We start from the raw sequence: 14836 nt of genomic DNA on the forward strand, positions 1-14836 counted from the left end.
TGGTGCCACACAGCTCAGTACTCAGAAACAGACCTTCATCCTAAATGGCTAGACATGGCACAGAGGGAGAGTTCCAGGTGTCAACCACACAAGGGTGGGACAGTCCCTCCTCCCCAGCTTCTGACTTTCCCAATCCTGTCCTCCATATGCACACCTGCCAAGTGACACAGCCCACACAGGCACTGCCCCTACAACCCCAGATGGGACCCTGAACTTCACCCGACCCACAGACATAGAAAGAGAACATATGTTCTCTTGCAACATAGGAAGGTATGGCAGTCAGTTCTGGCCAGGATGGTGGTACCCTTGGACTGACCCAATGCTTTGGCACCCTCAGCACACTAAGGAAACTGAGACTGTAGAGAAAATGGGATTCCTGGAGCAGCTGCAAAGGCTGGACTGAGCCCAGGCCAGGCGAGGGAGGGAAGTCAGCCCCTCAGCAAAACCCAGGATTTTGGATTAACATTCATGGGATGTCGTCAGCCAAACAAACGCAAATGTTTATTTTCCCAGCGGTAAATTACAACTTCAATAGACAGAAATTATGGTCCTGGGCCTTGAAAAGCAGTGACAGGTGCCTTGTCCCTGGATGGTCACACGGCCTAAATCTGTTGAGTCTAAGAGCCCCCAAGCTCATTCATGACTCCCTGAAGCCTCTCCCACCCCTCAGACTTGTGTTTCCCACCAGACACATGTCCAGGTCTGCGGCATATCTAATGCCCAGCTCTCCAGACACACAATCACTCTCTACAGAGTGACTGTCATCAGCCTCCACCACTGGCCTTGTCCCCAGCACACTTAGAAGCTCCAAGAAGGACATGGAACAGAAACCACACAATCTCGTGTGACCTCCCAGGAGGTGACTGGCATGGTGATGCCCAGAGCCTCAGTCCTTGTTTCTGGTCTTTTCTGCCCTCCCCTTTAGATACGGAGCTACCCAGGCAGATCAAGAGAGAGAGGCAGGGTCTTCTGCCATTGTGTCTTGACCTTTTATCCTCAGGCAATACTCAAGAGACCCAACTCTAGCCCCACAACCGGGCATAGGATCATCGCAGCTGCAAAGCACCCTGGGAAGGCAAGGATAGACAGGTGGGGCAGCTCCCATACCTCTTTGCACAGTGTTTCCCTAAGAATATTGAGTCATTTGACACAAGAACCCTACAGAGACTCCTGGATACTTTGGTCACACGCCCTTCTGATCTGCAGAAGACATGGTCTCATAAGATCGAGGGTCAGGGAAGTTGGGTGGAACAGAGCCTGGCCTGGAGAGCCGAGAACTCCGAAGGGCAATGCCCTCCAAGTCTTTCCCTCTCCAAGGCTCGGTTTCATTATGTGCAAAATCAATGAATTGTCTTGGGTGCTCTTAGGTCTCTTTACATTGTAATTAACTCCTCTCCCTAGATTCAGGGCAATATCTGGGACCTGCCCCCTTTTCTCTGGGCCCATGATTGGGAGTCCAGAATTAGTCTGTGTGCCCATTGAGGTTATGGGGCTGCGGATCAAGCACTAAGGGGAACATAAGAAGTGACTCCCCTAACCTGGGCACAGCCATCTGTTAACAATGTCCTCTCCTCTGTCATTGCTTGAGAAGGTGAGGACTTGATTGACAGATACATCAGGCCAGGCAGGTTCCATGAATGGTTATTTCTTCCCTTATTTTTGTTCAAGGCACTATCCTTGCAGAGTCCCAGTGTTGATGGGGCCCTGACATTTTGCACCTCAGCATCCAGTGGGTGCAGGAAGCCACAAGTTCTGATGCCGGGGGCCTCCTCTGAACCAAGGAGAACCACAGATCTATAATCATGGGACAGGACAGAGGAAAGTTTCCCATGGGATATGTTGAGGCTGGGCAGGACCCTCACTGAGAATGTATGCCTGCAAAATGTTCTGAACAGAGTATCTATGGACCTGGAGCTGGGAGGGGTGTGGAGGAGGCAGCTCAGGAGCTGACCCTTATCTGGAGCTGGAGGGGACAGCACCAGCCTCCCCGTGTCACATTCTCTCAAGTGGAGATGGATGGAGAGAGAAGCTCCCACCACCAGGCCTGGCTCCAGTGATAACAAACGGCCTGTCAGCAACAGACACTGTGGGTCGGGAGATCATCGGCTGCCTGGCCTTGATGGATGAGCTGTGCTGGCTTCTGTGCGCTCCCAGCAAGCCTGTTCCCATCACAGCAGGCGCTGGGTTACAGGAGCCGCTCAGCTCTGTGTGCAGTAGGACAGACAGGTGTGGGTCATTCAGGATTCTGGGGCTACAAGTGACAGAAACCAGCTCCAGGGAGTCAGTCAAGCACATCTGTGACAGGAGGTTTTCTGTCCTTGCCCTCTGTCCCCGCCGCCCACCCGTCCATTCTGCTGTGTCCCAGCAGATGGCCTGGGACAATTCGGCCCTTACCTCCCATGTAGAACCAGAGGCATGCCTTCCTTTCCTGTTAGCCAAAACAATCCTGGGGAAGGACTGTGAGTGGCCAGGTGGTCACCACCCTCCTTATCTGAACCAGGTGTCCACTTAAGGCCAAGGAACAGGGGCAGAGAAGCTGAAATGGCATCAAGGCTGGTGGTCCCATTGATTATTACCAGGGTGGAGTGCAGGCTAGAATTCAGAGATGTTTTAAAAAAGCAAAACTAGACCTAATAGGCCGGGCGGTGGTGGCGCACGCCTTTAATCCCAGCACTTGGGAGGCAGAGGCAGGCGGATCTCTGTGAGTTCGAGACCAGCCTGGTCTACAAGAGCTAGTTCCAGGATAGGCTCCAAAACCACAGAGAAACCCTGTCTCAAAAAAAAAAAAAAAAAAACTAGACCTAATATAGTTGGAATCCTATCATTCAGGAGGCTGAGGCAGGAAGATTGCCCATAAATCCAAGGCCAGTCAAGACTACATAGTAAGCACTTGGCCAGCCAAGACTAGCTATGTAGCAAGAATGTATGTGTGGGGCCAGGTGGTGGTGATCCACGCCTTTAATCCTAGCACTTGGGAAACAGAGGCAGATAGAGCTCTGGGAGTTCTAGGTCAACCTCGTCTTCAAGAGCTAGTTCCAGGACAGCTAGGACTGTTACACAGAGAAACCCTGTCTTGAAAAAGAAAAAAAAAACATGTCTATCTTCATATTACTCACAAAAACAAAAACAGAATAGAATGTTTCCTAGGGAGTGGCGTGAAATGACATGAAGTCACTTGTGAGTGCATGTAGTGGTACTGCATTCCAGGAGCAGAAAAGCGGTGGACAGTAGCCAGATGGGACACCAGAGCAGAGCAGGGAACAGATAAGCCATGGACAGACATAGATAAAGAGGGAGGGGGAAGGACACAGTGTGGAGGAGATTCAGGGGAGCCTGAGCTGAAGGCAGAGGCGGAGGAGTGGAGAAACAGCTGACCTTGGGAGGAGTTTCCCTATTTTATCCTCATGGGACTTAGCTATTCACATACTTTACAATTTGTATTTTTGCTTGCCTTTGGTTCTACCTATCCGTCCGTCCGTCCATCCGTCTGTCTGTCTGTCTGTCTGTCTGTCTGTCTGTCTGTCTGTCTGTCTGTCTGTCTATCTATCTATCTATCTATCTATCTATCTATCTATCATCTATCCATCCTCTCTGTGTGAATATATGTGTGCATGTGGAGGCTGGGGTACAACCTTGGTTGTCACTACCTTTCTTTTTGAGACAGGGTCTCTCACCAGCCCAGAGTTTGATGAGTAGCCTTCACTGAACCCCAGAAATCTGTCTCACCTCCCCAATGCTGGGATTATGAGCACAGACCACACCTGGCCTTTTCGCATGGGTCCTGGAGATCAAGCTCATGTTCTCATGTTTGCGTGGCAAGCGCTTTACTAAAACGCCACCCCAGCCTGCTGTTTTCTCTTCCTTCTTTGTGTATTGTAGCCTTTGGTCCTTCGGGCACATGTCCCAGCCTGTTTCTCATCTTTCAGGGTGAGTCAGGGCCCTGGGGAGTGCAGGAGCTGTCACCATCATACAATAAGATGTGTCCTTCTTGGGGTTCTGTGCTGACTTACATCCGCTACAGGTGTTCTTCTCTGCTAGCGTTCGGAGTGTCTTGTACTTCACAATGAATTCTTTAACTACGGACAGCTGAGTTTTGCAAGCAAAGCGGGAAATGCATAATATATTTATTCACAGTGGGACCTGGCCCTGATACAGTCTGCAAGAGAACTCCACATCTCTGGGGACATTACACGGTGCCTGATCATACCCCTACCCCTTGGCATGCATGTAAGCAGGTTGCCTCAAGTGTGCTTGACAGTGCCTCATTTGAAGCTGAGCCAAGAGAACAGTCTTTGGCCCTCTGCACACATGTATGGCTATGGCTCCCACTGATTCCAGGGCTTGCAGTCATCCCCACCCCAATATACACATCCACCTCCAGCCTAGAGGAGAAGGGCAGGAGCAACAGCTTGAAGGCTCCTACGGTGAGAGCAGCAGAAAGCGGGGCACATAGGGGACATGCACAGTCACTCAGCCATGCGGTGCTGCTGTGGCCTTCAGGGCATCCCCTTGGGTCTTCCCCAATCTATGGCCTGTGCTCTCCTCTTCACTCAGTGACAAAACCTGGACCCAGTTCTCCTCTGTCCATAGAGGATCAGTGATGTTCTGGGTCTTGTTTCACTGTCACTCAGAATGGGTGACAAGCCCTCTACCTTGTCATTGTTGGGCAGTGTCCAGGACTGCAGCGCACAACGCCTGTCTGCGTTCTGTGTGCTACAAAACAGTTCACGAGCTTCAGGCAAGGGGCTGGAGGTTGAAACAAAGACACACAGAGACAGACAGACCGAGAAACAGAGACACAGACCTCCAGTCACTGGTAAGAAGCCCTTTTTTCAATAGCACCATGGAGGCTTATATACCCAACAGTCAGGTGGGCCAACAGGTGAAAACCTTATCCTCTGATCCTCAAGGCAAGGCAACACGTGCTCGTGAAGCAGAGCTGGTAAACAACTTTGACACAGCTTTCAGTAACTCAAATCAGAAGGAAAGTAAAGATCTCTAGCAGGGAAGAGCAGTGGAGGCCAGGACTCCAAATGGTCCCAACGCAGGACAGTAGAGACTTTGGCAGATGACTCCGAATGTGTGACTTTCTGGATCATTCTTAAGCCTTTTCATAACAATGGCCACGGTGCCCTGCAAATGAGCGTCACCCTTACCCTGAGCGAGCCCTCCTGCAGAGCGCAGCTACACCACTGTGGGCTCCGATGATTTTCCAAATCTTGCTTTCGCATGCAGGCGAGAGGCAGAGTTGAGCTAAAACATCAGCATCAACGCAGGGGTCTTAGCAGGCAAGGGAAGCTCAACATCTTCCTGCAGTCCCAAGTTATCAGTGCTTCTGAGAGAGAGAGAGGTCGTGGAAAGAAGCTTCCTCTCTGACTTCTGGAGATCCTACAGGACGGTGTAGATGGGTTGGCCCTGGGAGTTCTGGGTGCAGGATGTGAGTTACTGGGGAGGGAGACCTGTGTTGGCAGCCTCTGACATATGCAGTGTTATCTCACTCACGAAGGCCACTTCTGAGCCACCCTGCCCCTCTCCACTTGGTCTCAGCCCTTGTGATAGCTGTGTCCTTGCCAAAAGCTCACACTTGTTCCCTGCTGTCTGAAAGGAACAGAGGCAGCCATCTGTCCGTCCTCCTGCCTCAAGACTGTCATACGCTGTACGGTTGGCTGGTAGATGGTCCCAAGAGGGGTGGGGGAAGCTAAAGGGTTGGGACTGAACCAGGAAATTCTGAAGCAGGTGGGGGAACAAAAAGCATGGAGGTTTCTGGGTGAAGCCAGAATTCATCCCAGCCGCCACAGGACTTGATTCTCCCAGGGCCAGCTTCCTCATCTGCAGAAATGCATCATTCCCAAGTGCGTATGAAAAGCACCTAGACCTCAGCAGAGGAGGGAGGCAGCAGGCGGTGCTTCCCTGAGCTGCACTCTTTGAGGTAGCTTGGCCCGAGGCTGTTGTCTGTGCAGCTTAGAGCTGGAACTTCAGCTTCCTGGATTTGTACACACCGTGACTCACTTTTACCTGGAGAGCCTCACCTCTCAACTCCCTCATTTCAATCCTCCCCTCTTCCTCCTCTCCCCCTCCTCATTCTCTTCCCTCTTCTCTCCTCCTCATCCCCACTCCTTCCTCCTCAACAGAATCTCTCTATATAGCCCAGGATGACCTGGAACTCTATCTTTCTGCTTCGACTCCCATATGCTGGGATTATAAGCATCTGACATTGCAGCTGGCTAAGCCTTGTTGAGCAGAATAGAAATATGCATTGAGAGGAAGAGGAGCCATGTAAGAATCCAGGTGCTAGACCAGTGTCCATTCCCCTACGCCTTCTCAATTGTGCGTACCCTTTACTATTTACATGAGATGCTTAAAATGTCATTGATATCTTTATTTTTCGTCTCCCAGGCTTTTTTTAAAAATAAATAGACCAAGCGTTTTAGAGCTGATTTGGATTTGCAGGGAGACTGATCAGAAAACAGAACTGCCCCTGAATCCCCACAACACCAGCAGGGGCACTGGTGACAGGCACTTGTAATGACATAGGAGGGGACAGAGACACAGTATTATTGACCAGAACCCGTGTTTACAATGAGCTCCTCAGAAGATCCAGCAAGGAGTTGGGTATTCTGTGCGTTCAGACAAATGTCTAATGATAGTGTCCGCCATCAACACGTCATCCACAGTGGCCTCCCTGCCTTACCTCCACCTGACCCAACCGGATCCAGGGGTTCAGGGATTGGGGATCACAAAGAGCTCATACTGAGCCGGAAAAGTCAGAAGCCAGGCACTCACATCTTTCCACTGCCCTTTCCTTCTTCCCTTTTGGAGGATGTTACGTCAGAGTTGGGCCACAGAGAGCTGCCCTCCCCAATGGGCTTCTTCTCTCCACAAGGTATACTTGAGAAGCCTCAGGGTTTTTTCATCTTCGTACAAATGAATAACATCCACCATCTGATGTGTTCCAGGCAGTGATATCGGTTCAGAGACTGGTCCACTATGTCTGACTTTGAGCAATTGCAAATACAATTGCTGTGAGCAGGTGCTGGCGGGCTTCCTTCTGGACAGTTTTTGTTCATTTGCTTTTGGTGGTGTTGTTGGTGGAGGTGGTGGTGCTGGTGGAGGTGGTGGTGGAGGTGGTGGTGCTGGTGGTGGTGAAGGTGGTGGAGGTGGTGGTAGTGGTGGAGGTGGTGGTGGTGGTAGGTCTATTTTGTTCTGAACTTTAGATCCTCCTGCCACCACCTTCTGAGTGCTGAGGTTCCAGGCATGCACCACCATAACCAGCTAATGAGGTTCTGGAGATTGAATCGGGTATTTGTGCCTACTGGGCAAGTGCTCTTATCACCCGAACTCCATCTCCAGCCTGGAAGACTCTGTTTACTTGTGTTTAAAGCTGCATTTAGTGTGTGTGTGTGTGTGTGTACCCTGGCTACTTGTGAAGTGTGGGTCTTTTCAGGCACTCGGGTACTTTGCCTTTCTCTTCCTTGAGAGACATCTGTTCAGGCATCTGACCCATGTTAATTGGGTTGTTTGTTTTCTTATTGTTTAATCTTATGGACTCTTTGCTTATTTTGGGTGACAGCCCTTTTCCAGATCTGCGTTTACACGTACGCTATCGAGATTGTGACATGTCTTATTCTTTCAACAATGTCATTGCACAGTGGAGGTTTCACACGTCTACGTTCCAATTCTTCAGACTTTCCTTCCAGAGAGGATATATTTGGTTGTACATAAGATCTCATTGTTTGGACTAGAGTAAGGTTTTTAAGGAGAATTTATTTTAAAACAGATAACAACACCTATAATTACCTATGACCCACTAGAAACTATTTTGTTCTTATTATATTTTATTGGACAGTCTCACTGTATAGCCCTGGCTAGACTAAAACTCACTATCTAGTCAATGTTGGCCTTGAACTCACAGAGATCTGCCTATCTCTGCTTCTTGAGAAAGAGAAGGGATTAAAACTATGTGCCAACATGCCTGGCCTAGATAGTCTTTTATTTTAAAATACCAGTATTTTTGTCAACTTTTCTTTTCTTGGCAGATATCTAAACTCCTGTTAAAGATTTTTCGATATCACAGGGATGTGTTTAAGGGAGTCTAAAGCTATTCGGAATTATTATTGAAGGTCAACAGCAGGTGACAGCTGGGACTCGGGCTGGGCTGGCCGAATGGAACACTCAGCTCTGCCAAACACTAGCTTGTGACATTCAGGTCCCCAGCATCCTCCTCAGGCAGGCAGACTGGCAGAAAGATCATCTCCCAGGGCTACAGAGAGCAAGGTAGGAAGGGGTAGTGCCTGGCACTTGGCACGGGCTCTATTGTAGGCTTTATAGGGTATCAGAAAAGAGTTTAATCCTAATAGATGAACTGTGGGTCAAGAATCCCTGGGCAAATATTTTCATGTCAATTTTGTTTATATCAAAATCCTGAGCTGGGAGCTATGAGGAAAAGAGATGCTACCTTTTTGGGGGTGGGGGGTCAGGATGGCAGAATGAACCCAAGTGCTGCTGGAAATGGTGGGCCCTGAGATTGTTTTCTTTAGAGAAAAGGATATCCATTCCAAAGAGAGCCCCCAGTTATGAGTCAAGGTATATGAGCCTGGTGATGGCTCTACCCTGGGTGTACAGAGAGACAGGGTTTCTCCGTAGTTTTGGAGGCCGTGACCAGGCGCAGTCAAGAGAGCCCCTCTCAGATTCTCCATGGGAGTCGGGGACCAGATAAAGATGTAGAGCTGGCTTTACTGGGGAACTCCACGATGCCATAAGCAAGGGACAGTGGCTTCTTTGAACTGAATTGAGCCTTGTCTCTATAGACAATAAACACAATAAAAGCGTCAGGCAGCACCTGGTTTCCTGACCCCACTGTCTCAAGTGTCCATTAGACCCTTGATGCTAGGTGATTATTTGTTGTTCCAGTGGGTGTGTATACATACCTTTGTGTGGCTGAGAGCTTCCTGAAGGTAGCATGACTAAGAACTGTGACCTGGCCATTCCCACAAGGAACCAGGCCTTAGTGAAGGAGCAGGGAGGCCAGGAGGGCAAGAGACTAGGCTTCTCTGTCTAACAAATGGGTCCTGGAAATAACCTTTTTAGCTCGTGGAAAATGTAGGGACTGTAGCTGTCAGGACCTAAGTGACAGTGCTGCTGTGGGACCCGCCCACTGCACACAAAGGAGCCCTCAGTGCTCCACCATCCTCTTCCCTATCCAGCAGCCATGGCTTTCTCAGGAGAGCTTCCTGAGTGGGGAGGCTCACGATTACATTGGAATCTGTATCTCCAAGAGGGGTTGTGAGCTTTTTTTTTTTTTTTCCTTTTGGTAGCTTTGGCATCTGTCCTGGAACTCGCTCTATAGACCAGGCTGGTTTTGAACTCACAGAGATGTGCCTGCCTCTGCCTCCTGAGTGCTGGGATTAAAGACATGTGGCACTTTCTTAAGTCCAATGGCTGCTTGCCACAAAGCAGACACACCACCAGCACCAGGTGGGAAAGACTGCAGCCCAACCTGAGGGTCCAGCTCCTGCATCAGGCTGAGCTCCCAGAGACTGGCTTAAGATTTCTGTTGTCAACCCGCTCCACCCAGGCAATGCTGCATGGTAGTATCTCAGAAGGGAACAGTGCTTTGCTTTCTTAGTGCATATACAAAAGTCCCTTCATGCTAGAATTCCACACAGCTCGTGTCCATATGTCTAGTGTATGAAGTGTGTGGTCTCAAGCCATATATCCAACCCAGAAATGGACTCAGGACCCTCCGTTCTGCTCCAGAATGGATACAGCCGGTGTGGTCAGGTACAGCCATGAAGAGAGATCTGAAATGTGGACATTGTCGGTGCCAGACTAGGGTTGGATACCATTTTCCACGGAGGGAGAACCAGGGGACCAAGGTGGCCAGGATGGGGGAGGACCGCTGTTTTGTGGATTCCTAAGAGGAACCCCCAAACTGGGGGGCGGGGGGAGGGGGAGGAGTGGTGACAGGCCAGTACGGCAAGCAGCAAACGTGGAGTGGGAGGTTTTTTTTTTTGGCATATTGTTAGATTTTTATTCTTCACATGCAAATTTATGCTTAATGAGATTAAAATCAAGGCCCCGCTGATCTGAAGTTCTGGCCCCTTCTGCTTCCGCAGACCGTGACCCTGGGTCTCCCCTAGTCTCAAAGAAGCCAAGTGTATGAGGAACAGTGGGAAGAGAAGGAAAGAAAGTGCAGCGAGTTTGCTCAAATGTACTAACCAGAGGACCGCCTGGGACTTGTCACAGGGCGCTTCCAGGCAAAGTGGGCAAAGTGGGTGGGGAGAAGGCTCGGAGGAAGAGGAGAAAGTAGGACACGGACAGGCAGAAATAGCGGCTGGGGGCTTTTCCTCAGGTTGACATTAAAATGAATGATATGCAAACGAATGCAAAGCATATGCGAACGATGGGCCCGAGGGCGGTGGGGAGAAACAGATCCTGAGCCCCTCTTGCAGCAGGTCGCCTGGCGCCTAGGGGACCAAGGCCGTGCGCGGCGGGAGTAGCGCGCCCCCTGCCGGCCGAACGCGCTGGTGGCCCGAGTCCCGGGAGGGCTTGTGGGGGGCGCGGCGGCCGAAGGAGGGGCGCCCGCCTCCCGTACGAGAGTAGACACCGCGGCTCCAAGAGCAGCGAGGCCGTCGGGCTGCGACTGCTCCGAGGTGGGTGTGCGCGGTGCGCTCAGCTCGCCCGCCCTCCCGGGGCGCGGCCTGCGCGGGGCGGGGGCGCACAGCGAGGAGTCCGCCCCGCACTAGGTTGCCCCGCGCCGCGCGCACTCCGCACACTGGCTAAGCGCTGGGGCTCCTCGGCCCGTTCTCACTCCACAGCCCCGCGCTCCTGCACCCACACGGGGTTCCACGCGTGGCCTGGAGCTCTTGAGGTCCCCGAGTCCTGAGTCGGGTCCCATAGCCAAGTCCGCCGGGTTTGTCCCGGGGCCCGGCGGCCACCCAGGCGGTGGAGGCGGGAGTCTCTCTGGGCGTTGGGCGGCGCCGGGCGCACGGAACCGGGCCTCTCTCCCGCGGCCGGCGCCCCGGGGCGGAGCGAGCGCGATGGGCGCCGGGCTGGAGGCAGGTGGCGCAGCGGCGGCCGGGCGCGGGAGGCGGGGGCGGAGCGCGCGGGGCGGGGGCCGCGGGGCTCCGTGAGACGCGCGGGCGAGCGCGCGGCAGCAGAGCCGAAGGCACGGCGGGTGGACCCGGCGGCCGCCGAGGCCGAAACCGCCCGGGCGGCGTGCGCGCTTTGTTCCCGCGCTGGGGGCCGAGCGCACTCGGCATGGCCCAGGCGGCCGCCCCGCCCGTCCCGACCCCGCCGCGCGCCTGAGCCCCGCGCGGCGCGAGAAGACAGCGTGCGGATCGCCCCCAAGTTATGGAGGTGGCGACCGAGTGAGAAGGAAAAGCCACTTCGAGAACCGGGTTGCGAGAGAGCGACAGTCCGCTGGAGCCCAGACCGTAAGTGCCGCCTCTGCCCCGCTCAACGCCGACGCTGTCACCCTACTCTGCTGATGACTGTCCTCCCGGGGGTCCGCACTGCGCCCTCCGCCCCTTCCCGGCCACTTTACAAAGTTCGTGCCCACGGCAGGGTGGAACCAACTCTGCCCACTCATTTGACCGAGTGCACCCACCCTAGGTGAGCAGACAGCTTGACCTGTCCAGGGTGTGTGTGGTTAACATTTAGGTGGGAGATGAGTCGGTGGAGGAGTACGGATTCACCACCACCCGCAGGCGCCCCCTGGGGTTCTGGGTTTCCTGACAAAGACTGGTAGCCTGAATGCCAGTGCTCGGTACTGACTGGAGAAGCAGAGGGCAACCCCCGGAGAGATGGGGCTGGCAGGAGAGGGTCTGCTGCTTCCTCTAGCCCTTCGCCCTTCTTATTTTGGTCCCAGGATCAGCCATTAAGGCCTTGGGGCTGAGCATCCTTCCTGGTGGTGGGGAGGGGGCTCATGACCGCCCTCCCTGGGGTCCTGACAGCCAGGTGCAGGCACAGCCTCCGGCTCTGATCCTTCTCACAGCCTTTGGGAACGGTCCATCTGTGTGTAGGGCAGGCCCAGAGCCAGGCTGTGGGAACAGCGGGGAGGAGGTGTGAGCACTGTGGAGGGACAGATGGCTGGAGATTCAGCCGGAGTCGGGCTGACTAAGGTGGAGCAGAAGGCAGCCAGGCTGGCAGCTCCTGGCTTGGAGCCGCCGACTCTGAATGCATAGCCCCGAACTTAGTGTGTTTGGGCTTCTTGACCAAAGTGCTGAATGGACTTAGAGTGCGGAGACCCCTACCCCATGAATAGAACTATCTGATCATGTGAGCTGAAGCCCAGTTCCTCTAAATAACAGAAAATCTCCCGCTCCTGTTTGTGGGGTTGATCCCAGTAACTGTCACACCCGTCCCTCTTACCCTGAGGCCAGGATGTGGCTTCATTATGTCTGGCTGGGTGTGTGCTTCCTCCCAGCGATCAGAAACAGGAGGTTCCCAGGCAGCCACTCAGAGGATGGGGCTGGCGGAAGACAAAGGGAGCGGTCACTGTGCCCTGGCATTGCCCTTGCAAGTTGCTGGAAGGTTTCAGAAACTTCTCAGGGCTGGGATTCTCTCATCATCTCCCCCAAATCCCAGGGGCTGGTCCCAGAGAGTTCAGCCATATCTGGCCAGAATGCACTTGGCTCCCAGCTTGGGAAGAGGTAGGAAAGCCCTGTGGATAATTCCTGGCCTTGTGCATGGAAGGCTGTGGATAGGGACACATCGGGGTCACGCTGTCGCCCACCCCATCCACCGAAGGGCAGAAACTAGAAAATGTGGTTGTCCCCAGTTGGCACTGGGAGCCCATCAAGCTGATGAAATGACACTATCTGCGACTGTGTTTTGCAGGGCCACAGCCACTCCTGTGCACAGAGAGGGAAAAGCAGAGAGAGAAGGAACAGATGTGATGCTTGGTGCTGCCCGGGAGCTAGACAGACGAAGGGAGGGAGAATATCACGTTAGGACTGATTTTCTGGCGGAATCCACCCTCATGGGAGGTGCTGTGATCTTGATGATTGGGGAGAGAAGGGAGGGCCATGTGTACCTGGCACACCACCATGTTGTTGCTTCTGCCAGCTCAGACTGGCATATGGAAGACACCCCTGGACAGCTCCCTGCAGGATGCTCTGGGCTTGCTGTGGGCCACCCACCAGCCCTCCAGGTCCCTGTCAAGCTCTTCCTCTGTCACTGGGTTATCCATGTAATTGAATTACCACCTCCAGGAAATCTCTCTGATTGGACTCCACGTATTTTCATTTCTGCATGACTGGAAGGTACTCATTTTCCTTCCTACACGAGGATCTGTAAATGCAAACGCTGGCAGGCTGGGTCACTGGGCCACAAGATCTGAGCCAGTGGGGTTGCCCACCATGGAGGGCCAGGCTTAGCTGCAGCCTCCTCTGAGGCAGGCAGGAGGGGATGTCAAGAGAGGCATTCCCACCACCTTCTGGAATGGTCTTCCCTCCCCTGCTGCGCTGCAAGCAGGATGAGTTTGGGGCTTTCTGATTCATTCTCTGCCTCCCACATGCCAGGGCAGTGGGACGATGGTAGATTTAATGGATCTGGATTTCCTCCACCACCAAGAGGGAAGAGAACCCACCTCGCTCATTCATGTCTGCACAGATGTACGTGCACACACAAGTGTGCGCAGGATCCAGCACAGGACAAGCAGCACACAGGCAGAGGGCTGCCTCCATGGAGCTTCCTTGCCTGGCCATTGTTCCCTCTGGGTCTGCGTGCTGCGCACCAGGGGTCACAGCATCTTCTTTAGCAGTGACTATGAGCATCAGAACTTAGCTCATTGTCTGGTTTAGATGGGCACGCAGTGAACAAGCCTAGGTGGGGTGAGTTTGATGACTGCCTGGTCCCTCCCAGCTTTGTAGTCTCCCCTGCCTGTGTCCTGGGATCCTTATGCCAGGTCTTCTCTTCAGCATCCTTGGAGCTCTGAGTGTATCCCAAGGGCTGCAAGCCACCAGGGTTGATGCTATGGGTGGGGAGCCCTCTGCTGGGCTTCCTCTGGCAAGTGGGGTAGAGCTGTCTCACAGTCCCTGCTCAGCCCCATTGCCAACATTATTGGCCTTCATGAAGCCGGGCCACCCAATCCCTGATTCAGACGTCACAGAATTGGGGGGTGGGGTGTCGCTCAAAACCCTCTGGAAACCACTGGAACAGTGTTTGGCTGTGGACACAAACCCACTGTAGCATCCGCTGAGCAGTGTTACCCCTGGGTCCCCTGAGAGTGGTCACCAGTGGGATTTGCTGAGGCTACTCTGCCTGTATAGAGCTGGCCCTGGGGAATGTTTGCCATTGTGCACTAAATGTCTGCTCCATGCCACGTAGAGGTAGATGACAGAAATAACCCAGGGGGTGGTCTACCTCACCTTTAGGACCTCAGGCTTGCCAGATCCAGCACTGGCCTGCCTCATCCTGCTGGGTCCTTACAGCAACCCAGAGTGGCAGCCAATGTCACTGCCCCCACTTTACAAACCCAGAGAGGTTTGGACCCCAGGGACCAATGGACACTTAGGATTCTCCTGAGTTCTAACCCTGCGAATGAGTTGGCTAAACAGTCATGCAAGGTTCTGTAGATATCTAGGTTGACCAGATGTACCCCTCAGAGGGAGGGACAGTATGGGGAATAGGCCACAGGCCTGAGGCTCCTTTTTACAAGGATTTCCAACCTCTAGATCAGATGAGGGGTATGGGGCTCAGCCGCTAGCCCAATAAGGCGGTTACCTGCTCTTTTAGCCATGTGGCTCTCAGTCTCCCCAGCTGAGTGACTACCCTCCTTTTCTGGGGGCATAGTGCCCAATGTTCCTAGGTACGGTGAGCAAACTCAGTTCTG

General features: G+C 53.2%; 1 protein-coding gene across 3 annotated transcripts in view; it reads left to right on the forward strand.

The window, feature by feature from the left end:
* Positions 1-10894: 10894 nt before the first annotated feature.
* Positions 10895-14836, forward strand: part of Cbfa2t3 (CBFA2/RUNX1 partner transcriptional co-repressor 3) — a 53358-nt gene continuing 49416 nt past the window's right edge. For 2 of the 3 annotated variants that reach the window (XM_057753364.1, XM_057753365.1), the window contains exon 1: positions 10895-11435. The gene's annotated coding sequence lies outside the window, so the exon portion shown is untranslated. The remainder of the gene's footprint in view (positions 11436-14836) is intronic. The other variant, XM_057753368.1, reaches the window with a different exon arrangement.

Source organism: Chionomys nivalis, chromosome 21 (genome assembly GCF_950005125.1).
Source record: "Chionomys nivalis chromosome 21, mChiNiv1.1, whole genome shotgun sequence".
Classification (NCBI taxonomy): Eukaryota; Metazoa; Chordata; class Mammalia; order Rodentia; family Cricetidae; genus Chionomys; species Chionomys nivalis.